The sequence below is a fragment of the Oncorhynchus masou genome, unplaced genomic scaffold, assembly GCF_036934945.1.
Source record: "Oncorhynchus masou masou isolate Uvic2021 unplaced genomic scaffold, UVic_Omas_1.1 unplaced_scaffold_1715, whole genome shotgun sequence".
NCBI lineage: Eukaryota > Metazoa > Chordata > Actinopteri > Salmoniformes > Salmonidae > Oncorhynchus > Oncorhynchus masou.
The window spans coordinates 73,072-98,234 of record NW_027007315.1 but is presented as its reverse complement, the minus strand read 5'-3'; the positions used below and the strand labels follow the sequence as shown (position 1 = coordinate 98,234).

At 44.4% G+C, this 25,163-nt stretch overlaps 1 pseudogene; it reads left to right on the top strand.

The window, feature by feature from the left end:
- The first annotated feature begins 334 nt into the window (after positions 1–334).
- Positions 335–25,163, top strand: part of LOC135532086 (NACHT, LRR and PYD domains-containing protein 12-like) — a 31,140-nt pseudogene continuing 6,311 nt past the window's right edge.

Genomic DNA, 25,163 nt, shown 5'->3' with positions numbered 1-25,163 from the left:
AGTTCCACTACATGGAGAAGAGGTGAAACATATCAGTCACCACTACATGTTCATGTGATGCATTAAATCACCTGACTGTTTGGATGTGTCTGTCAGTAAATGTTTTATTTCTAAGAGATAATGAATAAAAGAGAATAGTTTAACTTCAATAATTATTTGTCACTGTGTTAACCACAACCAACATGTTGGATCTCTGTTTAGGGGTCAGTGCTTTGAAATGAGTCTCTCTGGGAAGAGAGAGGAGGGGGCCCTGTCTCTAAAATGAGTCTCTCTAGGGAGAATGTCTCTAAAATGAGTCTCTATGGGGAGAGAGAGGGAGGGGGGCCTCCTCTATGGGGAGAGAGAGGAGGGGGGCCCTGCCTCTAAAATGAGTCTCTCTGGGGAACATGACACCAAAGCCAAGAGGTGAGATGACAGTGTCATTTAAGAACTTTATTTCTAAATCATTAAATCCCCCCAGAAATGATTTGCTTATAGGTACCTTCATGTGCCAGTAACATTGTTAGCTAAGAATAGAATTTACAGGGAAATAGGAACGGTTGAGAAGTCACAATATTAGTTTCAAATAATTTTTAGAAAGTGCTGGGGGATTTGGAAAGACATAGTCAGTCAATCAACAATAGAATAATAGTCTTATGAAAAATCTGTATCTTTAACTGACAGTCTGTGGATACTATGAGACTAGAAAGGTTCAAATCCATGTAAGACTCACAACACAGTTGAAAAATATATGTCAGGTGGAAATCAAGAGGATGTTCTACAGAGACAGGTGGACTGGGCTGAGAGGAGCAGAGGGCGGGATTAAAATAGCTCATGATGGGTAATAGTCATTACTGTAAACACTATAGATGTCATTACTGTAAACACTATAGATGTCATTACTGTAAACACTATAGATGTCATTACTGTAAACACTATAGATGTCATTACTGTAAACATTATAGATGTCATTACTGTAAACATTATAGATGTCATTACTGTAAACATTATAGATGTCATTACTGTAAACATAATAGATGTCATTACTGTAAACACTATAGATGTCATTACTGTAAACACTATAGATGTCATTACTGTAAACACTATAGATGTCATTACTGTAAACATTATAGATGTCATTACTGTAAACATAATAGATGTCATTACTGTAAACACTATAGATGTCATTACTGTAAACACTATAGATGTCATTACTGTAAACACTATAGATGTCATTACTGTAAACATTATAGATGTCATTACTGTAAACACTATAGATGTCACAACTGTAAACACTATAGATGTCATTACTGTAAACACTATAGATGTCATTACTGTAAACATTATAGATGTCATTACTGTAAACATTATAGATGTCATTACTGTAAACATTATAGATGTCATTACTGTAAACACTATAGATATCACAACTGTAAACACTATAGATGTCATTACTGTAAACATTATAGATGTCATTACTGTAAACATTATAGATGTCATTACTGTAAGCACTATAGATGTCATTACTGTAAACACTATAGATGTCACTACTGTAAACACTATAGATGTCATTACTGTAAACACTATAGATGTCATTACTGTAAACACTATAGATGTCATTACTGTAAACATTATAGATGTCAGAGTAAACTATCTATCCAAATGTAATGTACTGTAAACACTAGTGATTAGAGCTAGACGATAACCAAAATGTTGCATGATCAAACATTATGACATGGTACAAATATCCATTTTGCCCCTGAACAAGGCAGTTAACCCACTGTTCCTAGGCTGTCATTGAAAATAAGAATTTGTTCTTAACTGACTTGCCTAGTTAATAAAACTTTTATTTATTATATAAATAATGACGGTGTATTGGGGGGGGGTAGAATTGATCTTCATTATATGCAAACACACTGTTGTCCAGGGAGACATCTCTTTGTTTGAATGATGGCCCATGTCAACTCTGGCTGACTTCTTTACAGTACAATACAATACAATACAATACAATACAATACAATACAATACAATACAATACAATACAGTACAGTACAATACAATACAGTACAATACAATACAGTACAATGCAATACAATACAGTACAATACAATACAGTACAATACAGTACAATACAATACAGTACAGTACAATATAATACAGTACAGTACAATACAATATAGTACAGTACAATACAATACAGTACAATACAATACAGTACAGTACAATATAATACAATACAGTACAATACAATACAATACAATACAGTACAATACAATACAGTACAATATAATACAATACAGTACAGTATAATACAGTACAGTACAATACAGTACAATACAATACAATACAGTACAGTACAATATAATACAGTACAGTACAATACAATACAATACAATACAATATAGTACAGTAGAATACAATACAGTACAATACAGTACAATACAATACAGTACATACAATATAATACAGTACAGTACAATACAATACAATACAATACAATACAATACAATACAGTACAATATAATACAATACAATACAGTATAATACAGTACAGTACAATACAATATAATACAATACAGTAAAATATAATACAGTACAGTACAATACAATACAGTACAGTATAATATAATACAGTACAGTACAGTACAGTACAATACAGTACAATACAGTACAATACAATACAGTACAGTACAGTACAATATAATACAATACAGTACAGTATAATACAGTACAATACAATACAGTACAGTACAATATAATACAGTACAATACAATACAATACAATACAATACAATACAATACAGTACAATACAGTACAGTACAATATAATACAATACAGTACAATATAATACAGTACAGTACAGTACAATACAATACAGTACAGTATAATATAATACAGTACAGTACAATACAGTACAGTACAATACAGTACAGTACAGTACAGTACAATATAATACAATACAGTACAATATAATACAGTACAGTACAATACAATACAGTACAATACAATACAGTACAGTACAATATAATACAGTACAGTACAGTACAATATAAATACAGTACAATACAATACAATACAGTACAATATAATACAGTACAGTACAATACAATACAATACAGTACAGTAAATACAATACAGTACAGTACAGTACAATATAATACAGTACAGTACAATGCAGTACAATACAGTACAATACAATACAGTACAGTATAATATAATATAATACAGTACAGTACAATACAGTACAATACAGTACAATACAATACAATACAGTACAGTATAATATAATATAATACAGTACAGTACAATACAGTACAATACAGTACAATACAATACAATACAATACAGTACAGTACAGTACAATATAATACAGGACAGTACAATACAGTACAGTACAGTACAATACAATACAGTACAGTACAATACAATACAGTACAACCTTGTTCATTAGTAACAGGAAACAACAGCAATGTGTCTTCTGCTCTGTTCTCAACCCCCAAACAGCAGACCTCACACATACAGTGTAGCTCCCCTGGATGGAGAGCATGTTGTGGGGTTAAGGGCCTTGCTCAATGGCCCAACGAAAGGGGATTGTTTTGAGGATGTGACCACAGCAGCACTCCAGTGGTCAGATCAATTCTGCCCGTATTTTCCAACCACTGGCCCAGGATTCAAACCAAACACTTTTCGGCCGCAGGTCCAACGCCTGCCAAAGCTCCATCTGATTTGCTGCTGGGCAACAACCTGAGTTAATCTTCAGAAATAAGCAAGTTAATCTGCCAAAATGAAGCCAAAGTGCTATGCAGACATGATTATTATGATGTAGAACAAAAACTTACATGTAGTTGTCATAAACAGCAGCCACAAGAGAGAGCCTCTGATAGTTCTGGGTCACTGCCAGACTGAGCAAAACATAGATACTGTTTTAAAAGTCATCTAATGATTAACTAGGCTATTGAACATTTCTTCAAGTGCAGTTGCAACAACCATCAAGCGCTATGATGAAACTGGCTCTCATGAGGACCGCTACAGGAAAGCAAGACCCAGAGTTACACCAATAAGAAGAAGCGACTTGCTTGGGCACACAAACACGAGCAATGGATATTAGACCGATGGAAATCTGTGCTTTGGTCTGATGAGGCCAAGTATTAGGTTTTTGGTTCCAACCGCCGTGTGTTTTTCAACAGGACAATGACCCAACACACCTCCAGGCTGCGTAAGGGCTATTTGACGGAGACGAAAAGTGATATAGTGCTGCATCAGCTGACCTAGACTCCACTATCACCGATTGAGATGGTTCGGGATGAGTTGGACCACAAAATAAACTGGAATGAGTGGAAGTATACAAACTTTGGACTGGTACTATATATATGTACTATCATTTTATTTGGTTTACTTTAGTCCCCTCAGGTCTTAACCTACAGAAGGACTATAGTATGTTGTAGATAATTTAGTCCCTTCAGGTCTTAACCTACAGAAGGACTGTAGTATGTTTAGTCCCCTGGTCTTAACCTACAGAAGGACTGTAGTATGTTTAGTTCCCAGAGGTCTTAACCTACAGAAGGACTATGTATGTTGTAGATACTTTAGTCCCTTCAGGTCTTAACCTACAGAAGGACTGTAGTATGTTTAGTCCCCTCAGGTCTTAACCTACAGAAGGACTGTAGTATGTTTAGTCCCCAGAGGTCTTAACCTACAGAAGGACTGTAGTATGTTTAGTCCCCAGAGGTCTTAACCTACAGAAGGACTGTAGTGTGTTTAGTTCCCAGAGGTCTTAACCTACAGAAGGACTATAGTGTGTTTAGTTCCCAGAGGTCTTAACCTGCAGAGGGACTGTAGTGTGTTTAGTTCCCAGAGGTCTTAACCTACAGAGGGACTGTAGTGTGTTTAGTTCCCAGAGGTCTTAACCTACAGAAGGACTGTAGTGTGTTTAGTTCCCAGAGGTCTTAACCTACAGAGGGACTATAGTGTGTTTAGTTCCCAGAGGTCTTAACCTGCAGAGGGACTGTAGTATGTTTAGTCCCCAGAGGTCTTAACCTACAGAATGACTGTAATGTGTTTTTGTGAAGGGACATAGTTTGGCTATTGGAGGCATTTGTACTTCTTGTTCATTGATGAAAAACGTTCACTAGCTCACTATTGTCCAAACCAGTTGTCTTAGACCTGTTGTTTATGATATATTATTGGTTTTAAGTCAATTAATTATATCTACTGCTGTCTCCCTAACTGTTGTTCAGGTTCCATTACTGTATTTGACCACTAGGTGGAGACATTGACAACAGTAGCCCTCACCCTGAAGCCCAACCTGTATAGTCTACCACACCTCTCATTTAAACCACCAGCTGAAGAGAGTTTTCTCCTTGTGTCCCCTACATGAGCTTGTCCATTCCCTTTATGTGATTATTATTCTGATGAAGGCCGGAGCATTAAGCTTTTTAAACTGATATTTATGGTGAGGAGCGTTGGCACCTCTCCCTTTTCAATGACAATAAAACATGTTGGTTGGACCTCGACATTACATTACATTTAAGTCATTTAGCAGACGCTCTTATCCAGAGCGACTTACAAATTGGTGAATTCACCTTCTGACATCCAGTGGAACAGCCACTTTACAATAGTGCATCTAAATCATTAAGGGGGGGGGGGGTGAGAAGGATTACTTATCCTATCCTAGGTATTCCTTGAAGAGGTGGGGTTTCAGGTGTCTCCGGAAGGTGGTGATTGACTCCGCTGTCCTGGCGTACGTGAGGGAGTTTGTTCCACCATTGGGGGCCAGAGCAGCGAACAGTTTTGACTGGGCTGAGCGGGAACTGTACTTCCTCAGTGGTAGGGAGGCGAGCAGGCCAGAGGTGGATGAACGCAGTGCCCTTGCTTGGGTGTAGGGCCTGATCAGAGCCTGGAGGTACTGCGGTGCCGTTCCCCTCACAGCTCCGTAGGCAAGCACCATGGTCTTGTAGCGGATGCGAACTTCAACTGGAAGCCAGTGGAGAGAGCGGAGGAGCGGGGTGACGTGAGAGAACTTGGGAAGGTTGAACACCAGACGGGCTGCGGCGTTCTGGATGAGTTGTAGGGGTTTAATGGCACAGGCAGGGAGCCCAGCCAACAGCGAGTTGCAGTAATCCAGACGGGAGATGACAAGTGCCTGGATTAGGACCTGCGCCGCTTCCTGTGTGAGGCAGGGTCGTACTCAATATGTTGTAGAGCATGAACCTACAGGAACGGGCCACCGCCATGATGTTGGTTGAGAACGACAGGGTGTTGTCCAGGATCACGCCAAGGTTCTTAGCGCTCTGGGAGGAGGACACAATGGAGTTGTCAACCGTGATGGCGAGATCATGGAACGGGCAGTCCTTCCCTGGGAGGAAGAGCAGCTCCGTCTTGCCGAGGTTCAGCTTGAGGTGGTGATCCGTTATCCACACTGATATGTCTGCCAGACATGCAGAGATGCGATTCGCCACCTGGTCATCAGAAGGGGGAAAGGAGAAGATTAATTGTGTGTCGTCTGCATAGCAATGATAGGAGAGACCATGTGAGGTTATGACAGAGCCAAGTGACTTGGTGTATAGCGAGAATAGGAGAGGGCCTAGAACAGAGCCCTGGGGGACACCAGTGGTGAGAGCGCGTGGCGAGGAGACAGATTCTCGCCACGCCACCTGGTAGGAGCGACCTGTCAGGTAGGACGCAATCAAGCGTGGGCCGCGCCGGAGATGCCCAACTCGGAGAGGGTGGAGAGGAGGATCTGATGGTTCACAGTATCGAAGGCAGCCGATAGGTCTAGAAGGATGAGAGCAGAGGAGAGAGAGTTAGCTTTAGCAGTGCGGAGCGCCTCCGTGATACAGAGAAGAGCAGTCTCAGTTGAATGACTAGTCTTGAAACCTGACTGATTTGGATCAAGAAGGTCATTCTGAGAGAGATAGCGGGAGAGCTGGCCAAGGACGGCACGTTCAAGAGTTTTGGAGAGAAAAGAAAGAAGGGATACTGGTCTGTAGTTGTTGACATCGGAGGGATCGAGTGTAGGTTTTTTCAGAAGGGGTGCAACTCTCGCTCTCTTGAAGACGGAAGGGACGTAGCCAGCGGTCAGGGATGAGTTGATGAGCGAGGTGAGGTAAGGGAGAAGGTCTCCGGAAATGGTCTGGAGAAGAGAGGAGGGGATAGGGTCAAGCGGGCAGGTTGTTGGGCGGCCGGCCGTCACAAGAAGCGAGATTTCATCTGGAGAGAGAGGGGAGAAAGAGGTCAGAGCACAGGGTAGGGCAGTGTGAGCAGAACCAGCGGTGTCGTTTGACTTAGCAAACGAGGATCGGATGTCGTCGACCTTCTTTTCAAAATGGTTGACGAAGTCATCTGCAGAGAGGGAGGAGGGGGGGGAGGGGGAGGAGGATTCAGGAGGGAGGAGAAGGTGGCAAAGAGCTTCCTAGGGTTAGAGGCAGATGCTTGGAATTTAGAGTGGTAGAAAGTGGCTTTAGCAGCAGAGACAGAGGAGGAAAATGTAGAGAGGAGGGAGTGAAAGGATGCCAGGTCCGCAGGGAGGCGAGTTTTCCTCCATTTCCGCTCGGAGCCCTGTTCTGTGAGCTCGCAATGAGTCGTCGAGCCACGGAGCGGGAGGGGAGGACCGAGCCGGCCTGGAGGATAGGGGACATAGAGAGTCAAAGGATGCAGAAAGGGAGAAAGAAAGAGAGGAGGGTTGAGGAGGCAGAATCAGGAGATAGGTTGGAGAAGGTATGAGCAGAGGGAAGAGATGATAGGATGGAAGAGGAGAGAGTAGCTGGGGAGAGAGAGCGAAGGTTGGGACGGCGCGATACCATCCGAGTAGGGGCAGTGTGGGAAGTGTTGGATGAGAGCGAGAGGGAAAAGGATACAAGGTAGGGGTCGGAGACTTGGAGGGGAGTTGCAATGAGGTTAGTGGAAGAACAGCATCTAGTAAAGATGAGGTCGAGCGTATTGCCTGCCTTGTGAGTAGGGGGAAGGTGAGAGGGTGAGGTCAAAAGAGGAGAGGAGTGGAAAGAAGGAGGCAGAGAGGAATGAGTCAAAGGTAGACGTGGGGAGGTTAAAGTCGCCCAGGACTGTGAGAGGTGAGCCGTCCTCAGGAAAGGAGCTTATCAAGGCATCAAGCTCATTGATGAACTCTCCGAGGGAACCTGGAGGGCGATAAATGATAAGGATGTTAAGCTTGAAAGGGCTGGTAACTGTGACAGCATGGAATTCAAAGGAGGCGATAGACAGATGGGTAAGGGGAGAAAGAGAGAATGACCACTTGGGAGAGATGAGGATCCCGGTGCCACCACCCCGCTGACCAGAAGCTCTCGGGGTGTGCGAGAACACGTGGGCGGACGAAGAGAGAGCAGTAGGAGTAGCAGTGTTATCTGTGGTGATCCATGTTTCCGTCAGTGCCAAGAAGTCGAGGGACTGGAGGGAGGCATAGGCTGAGATGAACTCTCGACTCACGTTGGTTGAGCGTCCTACACTTCATTCCAGGCTACACATCATAAAATATATTGAGACAAGTTACAGACAGTAGCCTACAAGTTGCAAAATAAAACTCAAATGATTGAACATAAAATGTACTTCAATATGATTGATAGGCTTAAAGCTACTGTTTAACACAGTCATTATTCAATATGATTGATAGGCTTAAAGCTACTGTTTAATGCAGTCATTATTCAATATGATTGATAGGCTTAAAGCTACTGTTTAACACAGTCCTTATTCAATATGATTGATAGGCTTAAAGCTACTGTTTAACACAGTCATTATTCAATATGATTGATAGGCTTAAAGCTACTGTTTAACACAGTCATTATTCAATATGATTGATAGGCTTAAAGCTACTGTTTAACGCAGTCATTATTCAATATGATTGATAGGCTTAAAGCTACTGTTTAACGCAGTCATTATTCAATATGATTGATAGGCTTAAAGCTACTGTTTAACACAGTCATTATTCAATATGATTGATAGGCTTAAAGCTACTGTTTAACACAGTCATTATTCAATATGATTGATAGGCTTAAAGCTACTGTTTAACACAGTCATTATTCAATATGATTGATAGGCTTAAAGCTACTGTTTAACACAGTCATTATTCAATATGATTGATAGGCTTAAAGCTACTGTTTAACACAGTCATTATTCAATATGATTGATAGGCTTAAAGCTACTGTTTAACACAGTCATTATTCAATATGATTGAAATAGTCTTATAGCCACTGTTTAATTAATCATCTCAGTTTTCATTTAATACTTTACATGTCGCTTGTTTGTATCAATTGCAAAGACAACTTTAGCAACTTTGTATTTGTAGTCAGCTTTGTTCTGAAGTTATCGGTGGTCTCAGAGAGAAGGATAAACCATGTGATTCTATGTTTAGCAGAGATCTTCTGTGTATACAGTAACTCAGAAGGGCAAAAAGCATCTAACACTTAGCTGTTCTAATGGTGGTCTGAGGCAGGAGTTCGATTACGAGCATTTCCTGTTCAAAGTTAATAACAATGGTTTTGGGAAACAGCTCTGTTACGAATTCCCTGCAGGTGATTGTTAACAGCACCTCACAACCCCAAGCTGCAATCTCCACTCCACTCCCCTCCCCATCTGGAGCATGAGAGTCTAGGGCTACGTCTAGGGCTGCGTCTAGGGCTACGTCTAGGGCTACGTCTAGGGTTACGTCTAGGGTTACGTCTAGGGCTACGTCTAGGGCTACGTCTAGGGTTACGTCTAGGGTTACGTCTAGAGTTACGTCTAGGGCTACGTCTAGGGCTACGTCTAGGGCTACGTCTAGGGTTACGTCTACTAGGGCTGCGTCTAGGGTTACGTCTAGGGCTATGTCTAGGGCTACGTCTAGGGTTACGTCTGGGCTACGTCTAGGGCTACGTCTAGGGTTACGTCTAGGGTTACGTCTAGAGTTACGTCTAGGGCTACGTCTAGGGCTACGTCTAGGGCTACGTCTAGGGTTACGTCTAGGGCTACGTCTACTAGGGCTGCGTCTAGGGTTACGTCTAGGGCTACGTCTAGGGCTACGTCTAGGTCTACGTCTAGGGCTACGTCTAGGGCTACGTCTAGGGTTACGTCTAGGGTTACGTCTAGGGCTACGTCTAGGGCTACGTCTAGGGCTACGTCTAGGGCTACGTCTAGGGTTACGTCTAGGGTTACGTCTAGGGCTACGTCTAGGGCTACGTCTAGGGCTACGTCTAGGGCTACGTCTAGGGTTACGTCTAGGGCTACGTCTAGGGCTACGTCTAGGGCTACGTCTAGGGTTACGTCTAGGGCTACGTCTAGGGCTACGTCTAGGGTTACGTCTAGGGTTACGTCTAGGGTTACGTCTAGGGCTACGTCTAGGGCTACGTCTAGGGTTACGTATAGGGTTACGTCTGGGGCTACGTCTAGGGCCACGTCTAGGGTTACGTCTAGGGTTACGTATAGGGTTACGTCTAGGGCCACGTCTAGGGCTACGTCTAGGGCTACGTATAGGGCTACGTATAGGGCTACGTCTAGGGCTACGTCTAGGGCCACGTCTAGGGCTACGTCTAGGGTTACGTCTAGGGCTACGTCTAGGGCTACGTCTAGGGCTACGTCTAGGGTTACGTCTAGGGTTACGTCTAGGGCTACGTCTAGGGCTACGTCTAGGGTTACGTATAGGGTTACGTCTAGGGCTACGTCTAGGGCTACGTCTAGGGTTACGTCTAGGGTTACGTATAGGGTTACGTCAAGGGCTACGTCTGGGGCTACGTCTAGGGTTACGTCTGGGGCTACGTCTAGGGCTACGTCTAGGGTTACGTCTAGGGTTACGTCTAGGGCTACGTCTAGGGCTACGTCTAGGGTTACGTCTAGGGTTACGTCTAGGGTTACGTCTGGGTCTACGTCTAGGGCTACGTCTAGGGTTACGTCTAGGGCTACGTCTGGGGCTACGTATAGGGCTACGTATAGGGTTACGTCTAGGGTTACGTCTAGGGCTACGTCTAGGGTTACGTCTAGGGTTACGTCTAGGGCTACGTCTAGGGTTACGTCTAGGGCTACGTCTAGGGCTACGTCTAGGGCTACGTCTAGGGTTACGTCTAGGGTTACGTCTAGGGCTACGTCTAGGGCCACGTCTAGGGCTACGTCTAGGGTTACGTCTAGGGCTACGTCTGCTAGGGGCTGCGTCTAGGGTTACGTCTAGGGCTACGTCTAGGGCTACGTCTAGGGCTACGTCTAGGGCTACGTCTAGGGTTACGTCTAGGGTTACGTCTAGGGCTACGTCTAGGTCTACGTCTAGGTCTACGTCTAGGGCTACGTCTAGGGCTACGTCTAGGGCTACGTCTAGGGTTACGTCTAGGGCTACGTCTGGGGCTACGTCTAGGGTTACGTCTGGGGCTACGTCTAGGGCTACGTCTGGGGCTACGTCTAGGGCTACGTCTAGGGTTACGTCTAGGGTTACGTCTAGGGCTACGTCTAGGGCTACGTCTAGGGCTCGTCTAGGGTTACGTCTGGGGCTACGTCTAGGGCTACGTCTAGGGTTACGTCTAGGGTTACGTCTAGGGCTACGTCTAGGGCTACGTCTAGGGCTACGTCTAGGGTTACGTATAGGGTTACGTCTAGGGGCTACGTCTGGGGCTGCGTCTAGGGTTACGTCTAGGGGTTACGTATAGGGTTACGTCTAGGGCTACGTCTAGGGCCTACGTCTAGGGTTACGTCTAGGGCTACGTCTAGGGCTACGTATAGGGCTACGTCTGGGGCTACGTCTGGGCTACGTCTAGGGTTACGTCTAGGGCTACGTCTAGGGTTACGTCTAGGGTTACGTCTAGGGCTACATCTAGGGCTTACGTCTAGGGCTACGTCTAGGGTTACGTCTAGGGTTACGTCTAGGGCTACGTCTAGGGCTACGTCTAGGGCTACGTCTAGGGTTACGTCTAGGGTTACGTCTAGGGCTACGTCTAGGGCTACGTCTAGGGCTACGTCTGGGGCTACGTATAGGGCCACGTCTAGGGTTACGTCTGGGGTTACGTCTAGGGCTACGTCTAGGGTTACATCTAGGGTTACGTCTGGGGCTCGTCTAGGGTTACGTCTAGGGCTACGCCTAGGGCTACGTCTAGGGCTACGTCTAGGGTTACGTCTAGGGTTACGTCTAGGGCTACGTCTAGGGCTACGTCTAGGGTTACGTCTAGGGCTACGTCTAGGGTTACGTCTAGGGTTACGTCTAGGACTACGTCTAGGGCTACGTCTAGGGTTACGTCTGGGGTTACGTCTAGGGTTACGTCTAGGGCTACGTCTAGGGTTACGTCTAGGGTTACGTCTAGGGCTACGTCTAGGGCTACGTCTAGGGTTACGTCTGGGGCTACGTCTAGGGTTACGTCTGGGGTTACGTCTAGGGCTACGTCTGGGCTACGTCTAGGGCTGCGTCTAGGGCTACGTCTAGGGTTACGTCTAGGGCTACGTCTAGGGCTACGTCTAGGGCTACGTCTAGGGTTACGTCTAGGGCTACGTCTAGGGCTACGTCTAGGGCTACGTCTGGGGTTACGTCTGGGGCTACGTCTAGGGCCACGTCTAGGGCCTGCGTCTAGGGCTACGTCTAGGGTTACGTCTGGGGCTACGTCTAGGGCTACGTCTAGGGCTACGTCTAGGGCCACGTCTACTAGGGCTGCGTCTGGGTTACGTCTAGGGCTACGTCTGGGGCTACGTCTAGGGCTACGTCTAGGGTTACGTCTAGGGTTGCGTCTGGGGTTACGTCTAGGGCTACGTCTAGGGCTGCGTCTGGGGCTACGTCTGGGGCCACGTCTAGGGCCACGTCTAGGGCTACGTCTAGGGCTACGTCTGGGGCTACGTCTAGGGCTACGTCTAGGGCCACGTCTAGGGTTGCGTCTAGGGTTACGTCTAGGGCTACGTCTAGGGTTACGTCTAGGGCTACGTCTAGGGTTACGTCTAGGGCTACGTCTATGGCTACGTCTGGGGCTACGTCTAGGGTTACGTCTAGGGTTACGTCTAGGGCTACGTCTGGGGCTACGTCTAGGGTTACGTCTGGGCTACGCCTAGGGTTACGTCTAGGGCTACGTCTAGGGTTACGTCTAGGGTTACGTCTAGGGCTACGTCTAGGGGTTACGTCTAGGGCTACGTCTAGGGCTACGTCTAGGGTTACGTCTAGGGCTACGTCTAGGGCTACGTCTAGGGCTACGTCTAGGGCTACGTCTAGGGTTACGTCTAGGGTTACGTCTAGGGCTACGTCTAGGGCTACGTCTAGGGCTACGTCTAGGGTTACGTCTGGGGCTACGTCTAGGGCCACGCGTCTAGGGTTACGTCTAGGGTTACGTCTGGGGCTACGTCTAGGGCTACGTCTAGGGCTACGTCTAGGGTTACGTATAGGGTTACGTCTGGGGCTACGTCTGGGGCTACGTCTAGGGTTACGTCTAGGGTTACGTATAGGGTTACGTCTGGGCTACGTCTAGGGCTACGTCTGGGGTTACGTCTAGGGCTACGTCTAGGGCTACGTCTAGGGCTACGTCTAGGGCTACGTCTAGGGCTACGTCTAGGGTTACGTCTAGGGCTACGTCTAGGGTTACGTCTAGGGTTACGTCTAGGGCTACATCTAGGGCTACGTCTAGGGCTACGTCTAGGGTTACGTCTAGGGTTACGTCTAGGGCTACGTCTAGGGCTACGTCTAGGGCTGCGTCTGGGGTTACGTCTAGGGTTACGTCTAGGGCTACGTCTAGGGCCCACGTCTAGGGCTACGTCTAGGGCTACGTATAGGGCTACGTATAGGGTTACGTCTAGGGTTACGTCTAGGGCTACGTCTAGGGTTACATCTAGGGTTACGTCTAGGGCCACGTCTAGGGTTACGTCTAGGGCTACGTCTAGGGCTACGTCTAGGGCTACGTCTAGGGTTACGTCTAGGGTTACGTCTAGGGCTACGTCTAGGGCTACGTCTAGGGTTACGTCTGGGGCTGCGTCTAGGGGTACGTCTGGGGTTACGCTGGGACTACGTCTAGGGCTACGTCTAGGGTTACGTCTAGGGTTACGTCTAGGGCTACGTCTAGGGCTACGTCTAGGGTTACGTCTAGGGTTACGTCTAGGGTTACGTCTAGGGCTACGTCTAGGGTTACGTCTAGGGCTACGTCTAGGGTTACGTCTAGGGTTACGTCTGGGGCTACGTCTAGGGCTCGTCTAGGGCTACGTCTGGGGTTACGTCTAGGGCTACGTCTAGGGCTACGTCTAGGGCTACGTCTAGGGTTACGTCTAGGGCTACGTCTAGGGCTACGTCTAGGGCTACGTCTAGGGTTACGTCTAGGGCTACGTCTAGGGTTACGTCTAGGGCTGCGTCTAGAGCTACGTCTAGGGTTACGTCTAGGGCTACGTCTAGGGCTACGTCTAGGGCTACGTCTAGGGCTACGTCTACTAGGGCTGCGTCTAGGGTTACGTCTAGAGCTACGTCTAGAGCTACGTCTAGGGCTACGTCTAGGGTTACGTCTAGGGTTACGTCTAGGGCTGCGTCTGGGGCTACGTCTAGGGCTACGTCTAGGGCTACGTCTAGAGCCACGTCTAGGGCACGTCTAGGGCTACGTCTAGGGCTACGTCTAGGGTTACGTCTAGGGCCACGTCTAGGGCTACGTCTAGGGTTACGTCTAGGGCCACGTCTAGGGCTACGTCTAGGGTTACGTCTAGGGCTACGTCTAGGGTTACGTCTAGGGCTACGTCTATGGCTGCGTCTAGGGCTACGTCTAGGGTTACGTCTAGGGTTACGTCTAGGGCTACGTCTAGGGCTACGTCTAGGGCTACGTCTAGGGCTACGTCTAGGGCTACGTCTAGGGCTACGTCTAGGGCTACGTCTAGGGATACGTCTAGGGCTACGTCTAGGGCTACGTCTAGGGCTACGTCTAGGGCTACGTCTACTAGGGCTGCGTCTAGGGCTACGTCTAGGGTTACGTCTAGGGCTACGTCTAGGGTTACGTCTAGGGTTACGTCTAGGGTTACGTCTAGGGCTACGTCTAGGGCTACGTCTAGGGCAAGGGGGAGCAAATTACTGCATGTGGGCCATATCCGCCCCGCAAGACATTTACAAATATATATATATATATTTATTCTCCCAATTTCATGGTATCCAATTGGTATGTGTAAAACCTAGCAGTACTACTGATTTCTCTGAGACTGAGGCAGATATATATTATTACTGTGTAAAACCTGGCAGTACTACTGATTTCTCTGAGACTGAAGCAGATATATATTATTACTGTGTAAAACCTAGCAGTACTACTGATTTCTCTGAGACTGAGGCAGATATATATTATTACTGTGTAAAACCTGGCAGTACTACTGATTTCTCTGAGACTGAGGCAGATATATATTATTACTGTGTAAAACCTGGCAGTACTACTGATTTCTCTGAGACTGAGGCAGATATATATTATTACTGTGTAAAACCTGGCAGTACTACTGATTTCTCTGAGACTGAGGCAGATATATATTATTACTGTGTAAAACCTGGCAGTACTACTGATTTCTCTGAGACTGAGGCAGATATATATTATTACTGTGTAAAACCTGGCAGTACTACTGATTTCTCTGAGACTGAGGCAGATATATATTATTACTGTGTAAAACCTGGCAGTACTACTGATTTCTCTGAGACTGAGGCAGATATATATTATTACTACTGTTTCTCTGAGACTGAGGCAGATAAAAAAACCTGGCAGTACTACTGATTTCTCTGAGACTGAGGCAGATATATATTATTACTGTGTAAAACCTGGCAGTACTACTGATTTCTCTGAGACTGAGGCAGATATATATTATTACTGTGTAAAACCTGGCAGTACTACTGATTTCTCTGAGACTGAGGCAGATATATATTATTACTGTGTAAAACCTGGCAGTACTACTGATTTCTCTGAGACTGAGGCAGATATATATTATTACTGTGTAAAACCTGGCAGTACTACTGATTTCTCTGAGACTGAGGCAGATATATATTATTACTGTGTAAAACCTGGCAGTACTACTGATTTCTCTGAGACTGAGGCAGATATATATTATTACTGTGTAAAACCTGGCAGTACTACTGATTTCTCTGAGACTGAGGCAGATATATATTATTACTGTGTAAAACCTGGCAGTACTACTGATTTCTCTGAGACTGAGGCAGATATATATTATTACTGTGTAAAACCTGGCAGTACTACTGATTTCTCTGAGACTGAGGCAGATATATATTATTACTGTGTAAAACCTGGCAGTACTACTGATTTCTCTGAGACTGAGGCAGATATATATTATTACTGTGTAAAACCTGGCAGTACTACTGATTTCTCTGAGACTGAGGCAGATATATATTATTACTGTGTAAAACCTGGCAGTACTACTGATTTCTCTGAGACTGAGGCAGATATATATTATTACTGTGTAAAACCTGGCAGTACTACTGATTTCTCTGAGACTGAGGCAGATATATATTATTACTGTGTAAAACCTGGCAGTACTACTGATTTCTCTGAGACTGAGGCAGATATATATTATTACTGTGTAAAACCTGGCAGTACTACTGATTTCTCTGAGACTGAGGCAGATATATATTATTACTGTGTAAAACCTGGCAGTACTACTGATTTCTCTGAGACTGAGGCAGATATATATTATTACTGATTTCTCTGAGACTAAAACCTGGCAGTACTACTGATTTCTCTGAGACTGAGGCAGATATATATTATTACTGTGTAAAACCTGGCAGTACTACTGATTTCTCTGAGACTGAGGCAGATATATATTATTACTGTGTAAAACCTGGCAGTACTACTGATTTCTCTGAGACTGAGGCAGATATATATTATTACTGTGTAAAACCTGGCAGTACTACTGATTTCTCTGAGACTGAGGCAGATATATATTATTACTGTGTAAAACCTGGCAGTACTACTGATTTCTCTGAGACTGAGGCTGTCACGACTTCTGCCGAAGTCGTTGCCTCTCCTTGTTCGGGCGGTGCTCGGTGTTCGACGTCACCAGTCTTTTCGCCATCATTGATCCTTTTTTCATTTTCCATTGGTTTTGTCTTGTCTTCCCACACACCTGTTTTCAATCCCATTCATTACCTGTTGTGTATTTAACCCTCTGTTTCCCCTCATGTCTTTGTCAGAGATTGTTTAATTGTCAGTGTTGTTATTTTGTTGTGTTGGTGCGCGACGGGTCCTCGTACCCATGTCTTTCATGTCTGTACGTTTTAGTGTTATGGAGCATGTTCCGTTGACATTTATTAAAATACTCCATTTACACTTCATTTTGACTCTCCTGCGCCTGACTTCCCTGCCACCTATACACACGACTCTGACAGAGGCAGATATATATTATTACTGTGTAGAACCTGGCAGTACTACTGATTTCTCTGAGAGTGAGGCAGATATATATTATTACTGTGTAAAACCTAGCAGTACTACTGATTTCTCTGAGACTGATGCAGATACATAGTATTTAGCATAAAAAAACATGATTATTTGTCTTTCTGAAATGAAACCAAGTGATAGATTTTAAACAAACACATGTCTGTCATTGAACAGCCCCATGCCATAATTTGATCGTTAAAAAACACACCCAATTCTTTCATAATTTCTTAAACAATAAAAGCTAATTTACCAACATTTCTGAAAGTGGATATAGCATTTTGGAATGAAACTTTTCTTATGTTTCCCCATCTGAGCTCAGAGTAGATGAGAGACATAATATTTGTCTCTGTTGTGTTGAAGTCCAATCAAGCAGGAGAGACCAGCCTCCCCTGTACCCAGCGGTCTGTCCATGAAGAGTGACCGGTCTATGGGTACACCTATACGGTTTAGAGAGGGAGACTTTTCTACTGAACAAAGGTAAGAAGAACTCAAGGATCATGGTCAGTGAGTTAAACAACACTGTCTCTAGTCATTTCTCCTCTCCCATTTTACCATTTATTTTTGTTGTTTTCATAATCCATAGGCTAATGCTTTTTTTCAATTTTCACAGTCCTAAAACAATATTAAACATGTATCATGTGTATCATGTTTTGTCCACAGAAACCAACAAGAGAGATCAGAGTCAAAGATTGTCAGTGGTCAGTCTTCCCAGAGTCTTCAAACAGACCTGGCCTCTATATTCAGTGTATGTTGTCCTGTTATGTACATTTGTTTTTGTTTACCTCAAGTAAGGTTGATCTGTCAATCATTCATTAATGTGTTGATGAGAAAGTGTTTCTTCTCTTGCTTAAATTATTTACTTTATTTATTTCAGTTGCTTGAAGATAATATTATGACATTTGTAAAGAACGAGCTGAAGATGTTCAAGAAGATTCTTCGTCCAGAACTCCCAGAAGGCTTTGAGAGACATAAGCAGGATAAGGAAGTGGATGCTGAAGATGAGAAGCATGAGAGCAGTGCCAGAGAGGGGCTCTGAAGATTACACTGCACGTCCTGAGGAAAATGAACCAGAAGGAGCTTGCTGACACACTGGAGAAAAGTAAGAGCTGTCTGCCTCATGTTGAATGCTGTTTTATAACAAACATTTAAAAGTTGTAGCTCAAGTACAGCTAAAATAGCTTTGAATTCAATGATATTGTAGATGCCTTAATACAACACTTAGTGACCTCATCAAGTAGCAGCAGCAGCAGCGAGAGAGAGATTCTGACCTTAGTTCTTTTGTTATGTCTTTGTTTTAGTATGGTCAGGGCGTGAGTTGGGTGCGTTGTCTATGTTCCGTTTTCTATGTAGTATTTATGTGTTTGGCCTGGTATGGTTCTCAATCAGAGGCAGGTGTCGTTAGTTGTCTCTGATTGAGAATCATACCTTTCCTTTTGTGTTTCGTGGGTGTTTATTTTCCGTGCCATTGTTTGTTTCCACACGGAACTGTTTAGGTTTTTTTTTTTTCACGTTGTCGTTTATTGTTTTGTTCAGTGTTCTTATTAAAAACCAAGATGAACACTTACCACGCTGCGTATTGGTCCGATCCTTGCTACTCCTCCTCAGAAGAGGAAGGAAGGAAGACGTTACACAACATTAATGATACCATCAAAAATAATAATAATAATAATAATATAATCAGTCACTCTAGTGTGTAATGCATTATGAAATCATGTACACATTTATACGGGCGTTTAAGGGAAAACAACATGATTATAATGTAGAACTTTATAACAGTCCAACAACACTGTATGCATTAAAACAGATGTAATATTAATATCATCTGTGTTATTTCTTCATTCAGATGAACTTGCTGTGATTTGCCAACGTGAACTCAAATCTAATCTAAAGAAGAAGTTTCAATGTGTATTTGAGGGGATCGCTAAACAAGGAAACCCAACACTTCTCAATAAGATCTACACAGAGCTCTACATCACAGAGGGTGGAACAGGAGAGGTCAATAATGAACATGAGCTGAGACAGATTGAGACAACAACCAGGAAACAAGCAAGACCAGAGACTGCAATCAAATGTAACGACATCTTCAAACCCTTAACTGGACAAGACAAACTTATCAGAACTGTGCTGACAAAGGGAGTCGCTGGCATTGGAAAAACAGTCTCTGTGCAGAAGTTCATTCTGGACTGGGCTGAAGGAAAAGCAAATCAGGATGTCCAATTTGTATTTTCATTCCCTTTTCGGGAGCTGAATTTGATGAAAGGGGAAAAACACACTTTGATTGAACTTCTCAATCACTTCTCAATGGAAACCAAAGAATCACGAATTTCCAACTATGACAAGTACAAAGTTCTGTTCATCTTTGATGGTCTGGATGAGTGCCGACTGCCCCTAGACTTCCAGAAGAACAAGATCTGTTGTGACGTCACAGAGTCAACCTCAGTGGATGTTTTGCTGACAAATCTCATCAAGGGAAATCTGCTTCCCTCTGCTCGCCTCTGGATAACTACCCGACCTGCAGCAGCCAATAAGATTCCTTCAGAGTGTGTTGACCAGGTGACAGAGGTACGAGGGTTCAATGACCCACAGAAGGAGGAGTACTTCAGGAAGAGATTCAGTGATGAGGACCTGGCCAGCAGAATCATCTCACACATAAAGACATCAAGGAGCCTCCACATCATGTGCCACATTCCAGTCTTCTGTTGGATTTCTGCAACAGTCCTTGAAGACATACTGAAACATAAGAGAGAAGAGGTGCCAAAGACTCTGACTGAGATGTACACACACCTTGTGGTGTTTCATACCAAACATCAGAATGAAAAGTATCTTGGGAAAGAAGAGACAGGTCCCGACTGGAATAAAGAGAGCATTCTGTCACTGGGAAAACTGGCTTTTCAACAGCTTGTGAACGGCAATCTGATTTTCTATGAAGAAGACCTGAAAGAGTCTGGCATTGATGTTAATGAAGCCTCATTGTACTCAGGATTGTGCACACAGCTCTTTAAAGAGGAATGTGGGCTGTACCAGGACAAGGTGTACTGCTTCGTGCATCTGAGCATTCAGGAGTTTTTGGCGGCTGTATATGTGTTCCTTTCATTCAGCAACAACAATGAGAATCTTATGACCAAACCTCAATCAACATCCAGGAACCTTTTTGCGCTGTTCAGAAATAAGCCTGGAGTTACTTTCTACAAGAGTGCTGTGGATGAAGCCTTACAAAGTGAGACAGGAAACCTGGACCTTTTCCTCCGCTTCCTCCTGGGCCTCTCACTGGAGTCCAATCAGAAGCACTTACGAGGTCTACTGACAATGACAAGAAGCAGCTCACAGAGTCATGAAGAAACAGTCAAGTACATCAAGGAGAAGATCAGGGAGAATCCTTCTCCAGAGAGGTGCATCAATCTGTTCCACTGTCTGAATGAACTGAATGACCATTCTCTAGTGGAGGAGATCCAAAGCTACCTGAGATCAGGAAGTCTGTCAGAAGCCAAACTGTCACCTGCACAGTGGTCAGCTCTGGTCTTTGTGTTGCTGACTTCAGAAAAGGAGCTGGATGTGTTTGACCTGAAGAAATACTCCAGATCAGAGGAAGGTCTTCTGAGGCTGCTGCCAGTGGTCAAAGCCTCCAGAGCTGCTCTGTGAGTAAATACAAATACATTTAAGTGCTAATCATCAGGAAGAAATATTCACTTTAGAGAAAAATATGAATTTTTGAAAAACAGATATACTCAGTGCATTGCTGTTCACATTAGTATAACAATTGTAGTATCTGGGATCTACATCTGTTTATATTAGTTACTGTGCTGTTACTAAGCTGTAATGCATTATGGCAGTGTTACGTTACTACACCTAATAGGAAATGCACATGCGCCCAGGGTGCCGGGAACTGTAGAGCACGAGGGAACTGTAGAGCACGAGGGAACTGTAGAGCGCGAGGGAACTGTAGAGCGCGAGGGAACTGTAGAGCGCGAGGGAACTGTAGAGCGCGAGGGAACTGTAGAGCGCGAGGGAACTGTAGAGCGCGAGGGAACTGTAGAGCGCGAGGTAACTGTAGAGCGAGGTAACTGTAGAGCACGAGGGAACTGTAGAGCGCGAGGTAACTGTAGAGCGAGGTAACTGTAGAGCACGAGGGAACTGTAGAGCGCGAGGTAACTGTAGAGCGCGAGGTAACTGTAGAGCACGAGGGAACTGTAGAGCGCGAGGTAACTGTAGAGCGCGAGGGAACTGTAGAGCGCGAGGGAACTGTAGAGCGTGAGGGAACTGTAGAGCGTGAGGGAACTGTAGAGCGCGAGGGAACTGTAGAGCACGAGGGAACTGTAGAGCGCGAGGGAACTGTAGAGCGCGAGCGCGAGGTAACTGTAGAGCACGAGGGAACTGTAGAGCGCGAGGTAACTGTAGAGCGCGAGGTAACTGTAGAGCGCGAGGTAACTGTAGAGCGCGAGGTAACTGTAGAGCGTGAGGGAACTGTAGAGCGTGAGGGAACTGTAGAGCGCGAGGGAACTGTAGAGCGCGAGGGAACTGTAGAGCGCGAGGGAACTGTAGAGCGCGAGAGCGCGAGGTAACTGTAGAGCACGAGGGAACTGTAGAGCGCGAGGTAACTGTAGAGCGCGAGGTAACTGTAGAGCGCGAGGAACTGTAGAGCGCGAGGGAACTGTAGAGCGCGAGGGAACTGTAGAGCGCGAGGGAACTGTAGAGCGCGAGGGAACTGTAGAGCGCGAGAGCGCGAGGTAATTGTAGAGCACGAGGGAACTGTAGAGCACGAGGGAACTGTAGAGCGCGAGGGGTTTTGACTAAACGAAAACTAACTGTACTCCCGTCTCCTGCCTGGTCATTTCTCCACAACACAAATATTACAACAACGTGACCATATATTTCTAGGAGATTAAAGATGAATCTATATGTTGTTTGAGAGAATAAACTAAATGCATATGCCATTGTCCTTCTACACTGCTGGTGTTAAATGAACAGTGTGTTTGTGAAATCATGATGATCTCTCTGTCAGACTGTCGGGCTGTGGAGTCATGGACAAAGGCTGTGCTTCTCTGGTCTCAGCTCTGAAGTCAAACCCTCACACCTGAGAGAGCTGGATTTGAGTAACAATGACCTGAAGGATTCAGGAGTGAAGCTCCTCTCTGCTGGACTGGGAAATCCCCACTGTAAACTGGAGACTCTGAGGTCAGAATTCCTGTAGTTGGTCAACAAGTGATAACTGTTCACCAGATCCACATGTGTTTACCAGACACATGGTCCACATCACATGTGTTTACCAGACACATAGTCCACATCACATGTGTTTACCAGACACATAGTCCACATCACATGTTTGGACAGTGAAGCTTACAGGTTTAAATTTGCTGCTATGCTCCAGTATTTTGGATTTGAGAAAACAGTTTAATATTAGGTGACAGTACAGAACGTCACCTTTAATTAGAGGTTAATGGTGAGAGGTTAGTATGTTTGGTTGTTGCCTCTGTAACTCTCTCACTCTTTATTATTAATGATTCATTCATGATCTTTCTTAATCATGGCAGTCACAAGCTTGTTGTGGTCATTGTTGCGACAGAATATCAGACCAAATACAAATCTTTTGACTATTTTAATAGACTATAAGTGAATTGGTCAGAATACTTATGACCTCTTCAGATAGGGGGACTAGATAGATGAATTGCTTTTAGTTTTCTAAACATGAAACAGACATGTATAAAAGAATGCCCTCAAATTAAAGGTGACATCAGTAGCGTGCCGTGGTTCTGGGGCCTGGGCGTTCAGTGAAGTCCTACACAGTCCCATACAAATTAATCCACCTCTTATTACCATCATTATGATGCCATGGCTCTAGACACTATACATTTAGACAGAAACGCAGTGTAACCAGGCGTTGTGTCACCTTGAAATTGACATTTTTATTCAGAGAATTGCAGGGGAAGAGTACAATACATTTTCATTGTGCAGCTTCGTTGCCCTGCGCGCTTGTTCGTTGAGCTGTAGATCCACTCGGGTGTCCCCAAAAGTTTTCAAAAGCACCATTGTTTGTAAGTGCCCAGCCGTACTTTGGTGTCTCGTTGCTGCCTTGGTTAGACAACTCAGGTTTGCAAAGCCAGTGTGGCTCCAAACACCAAATCGATCACTTGCAAATAATAGACATTCCCAGCAGTACAGTTTGCAGTGCTTCTCGGAGCCTGTCTTTGTAGCGTCGGGTTTGTAGCGTCGGCGTCTACCTCTCCTGACAATGTCTAACTTTTCTTGAAAAGTTTGTCTTGAGAATGGCGTTATAATTATATCCTCAACCAAATCGATATCTTCTCCTTCTGCCATTGTGGGTTGAAAAAACAGCTTAGTAGTACGCAAATTAATTAGTTTATCAATTTCAGTTTCCTAGTTCTGAGACCTGCCCATATAGGACCTGCCTCTCAATATTGGTAATCCAATCAAAAGACGTGCAGGCACTACGCCTGCTAGCTGGCTCCTGTGTAACACTGGAGCCAGCCAGCAGGCGTACAATAGCCAACTCTAAAGCTGATTGGTTGACACTAAATTTTAATTTCCATTCACTTTAAGCTACAAGCGCCCGCACTGTTGATTCTGAAGGCCTGAGGGCAGATTTTAGACCCCTGGCAACACATGATGGCTGAATATGATTGGATAAAATATCTAACATAAAGACCAGCCCTCCAAGTCTCAACCTGGGGCTGGAAGCAGTGCAACCAAGAGGAACGCTATGAAATGAAGAGTGTAACTCTTACTCTGGGGAATAATTTAATACATATTTGTGGGAAAATATATTTAAAAAATATATATATTCTGATGATGTTTAGGCCAGCAGAGAAGGTCTTGCTGGCCCTGACGGCCCACCACTGTGTGACGTTATATAAATAAATAGGACATTAACGCTTGACTAGTAACCGGAAGGTTGCAAGTTCAAATCCCCGAGCTGACAAGGTACAAATCTGTCGTTCTGCCCCTGAACAGGCAGTTAACCCACTGTTCCTAGGCCGTCATTGAAAATAAGAATTTGTGCTTAACTGACTTGCCTAGATAAATAAAGATACAATAAAAATAAATACTGCCACTTTAAATAACACATTTGACTGTCAATATATATATATATATATATATATATTACACTGTCAATATATATATGGTGTGGACTGTATACTCAGTACAATCTAAATCTGACACCTCACTGTCTGTCTTTTGACTGATGCTGTTTTTAAACTGGTCTGGTCAGTCTACTCAAATATTTGGACTTCAGATTTTTCTCTCTACAAGCCATACTTTGATCATTTTGTAATTTCTAAAAATGATACATTCATTTATGAATAGATATGAAAGCCATCTGGACTCTGATATATCTTATTATGTTGAAGAAATTTCCTGACACTATTTTCACCACCAAAGAATATCAGTGTGATTTTAATATGATTTGACTCTTTGCAGGCTGTCAGGCTGTGGAGTCACGGACAAAGGCTGTGCTTCTCTGGTCTCAGCTCTGAAGTCAAACCCCTCACACCTGAGAGAGCTGGATCTGAGTAACAATGACCTGAAGGATTCAGGAGTGAAGCTGCTCTCTACTGGACTGGGGAATCCCCACTGTAAACTGGAGACTCTGAGGTCAGTATTCCTGTAGTTGGTCAACAAGTGATAACTGTTCACCAGATCCACATGTGTTTACCAGGAACACATAGTCCACATCACATGTGTTTACCAGACACATAGTCCACATCATATATGTTTACCAGACACATAGTCCACATCACATGTGTTTACCAGGCACATAGTCCACATCACATGTGTTTACCAGACACATAGTCCACATCATACAGACACACATAGTCCACATCATACAGACACACATA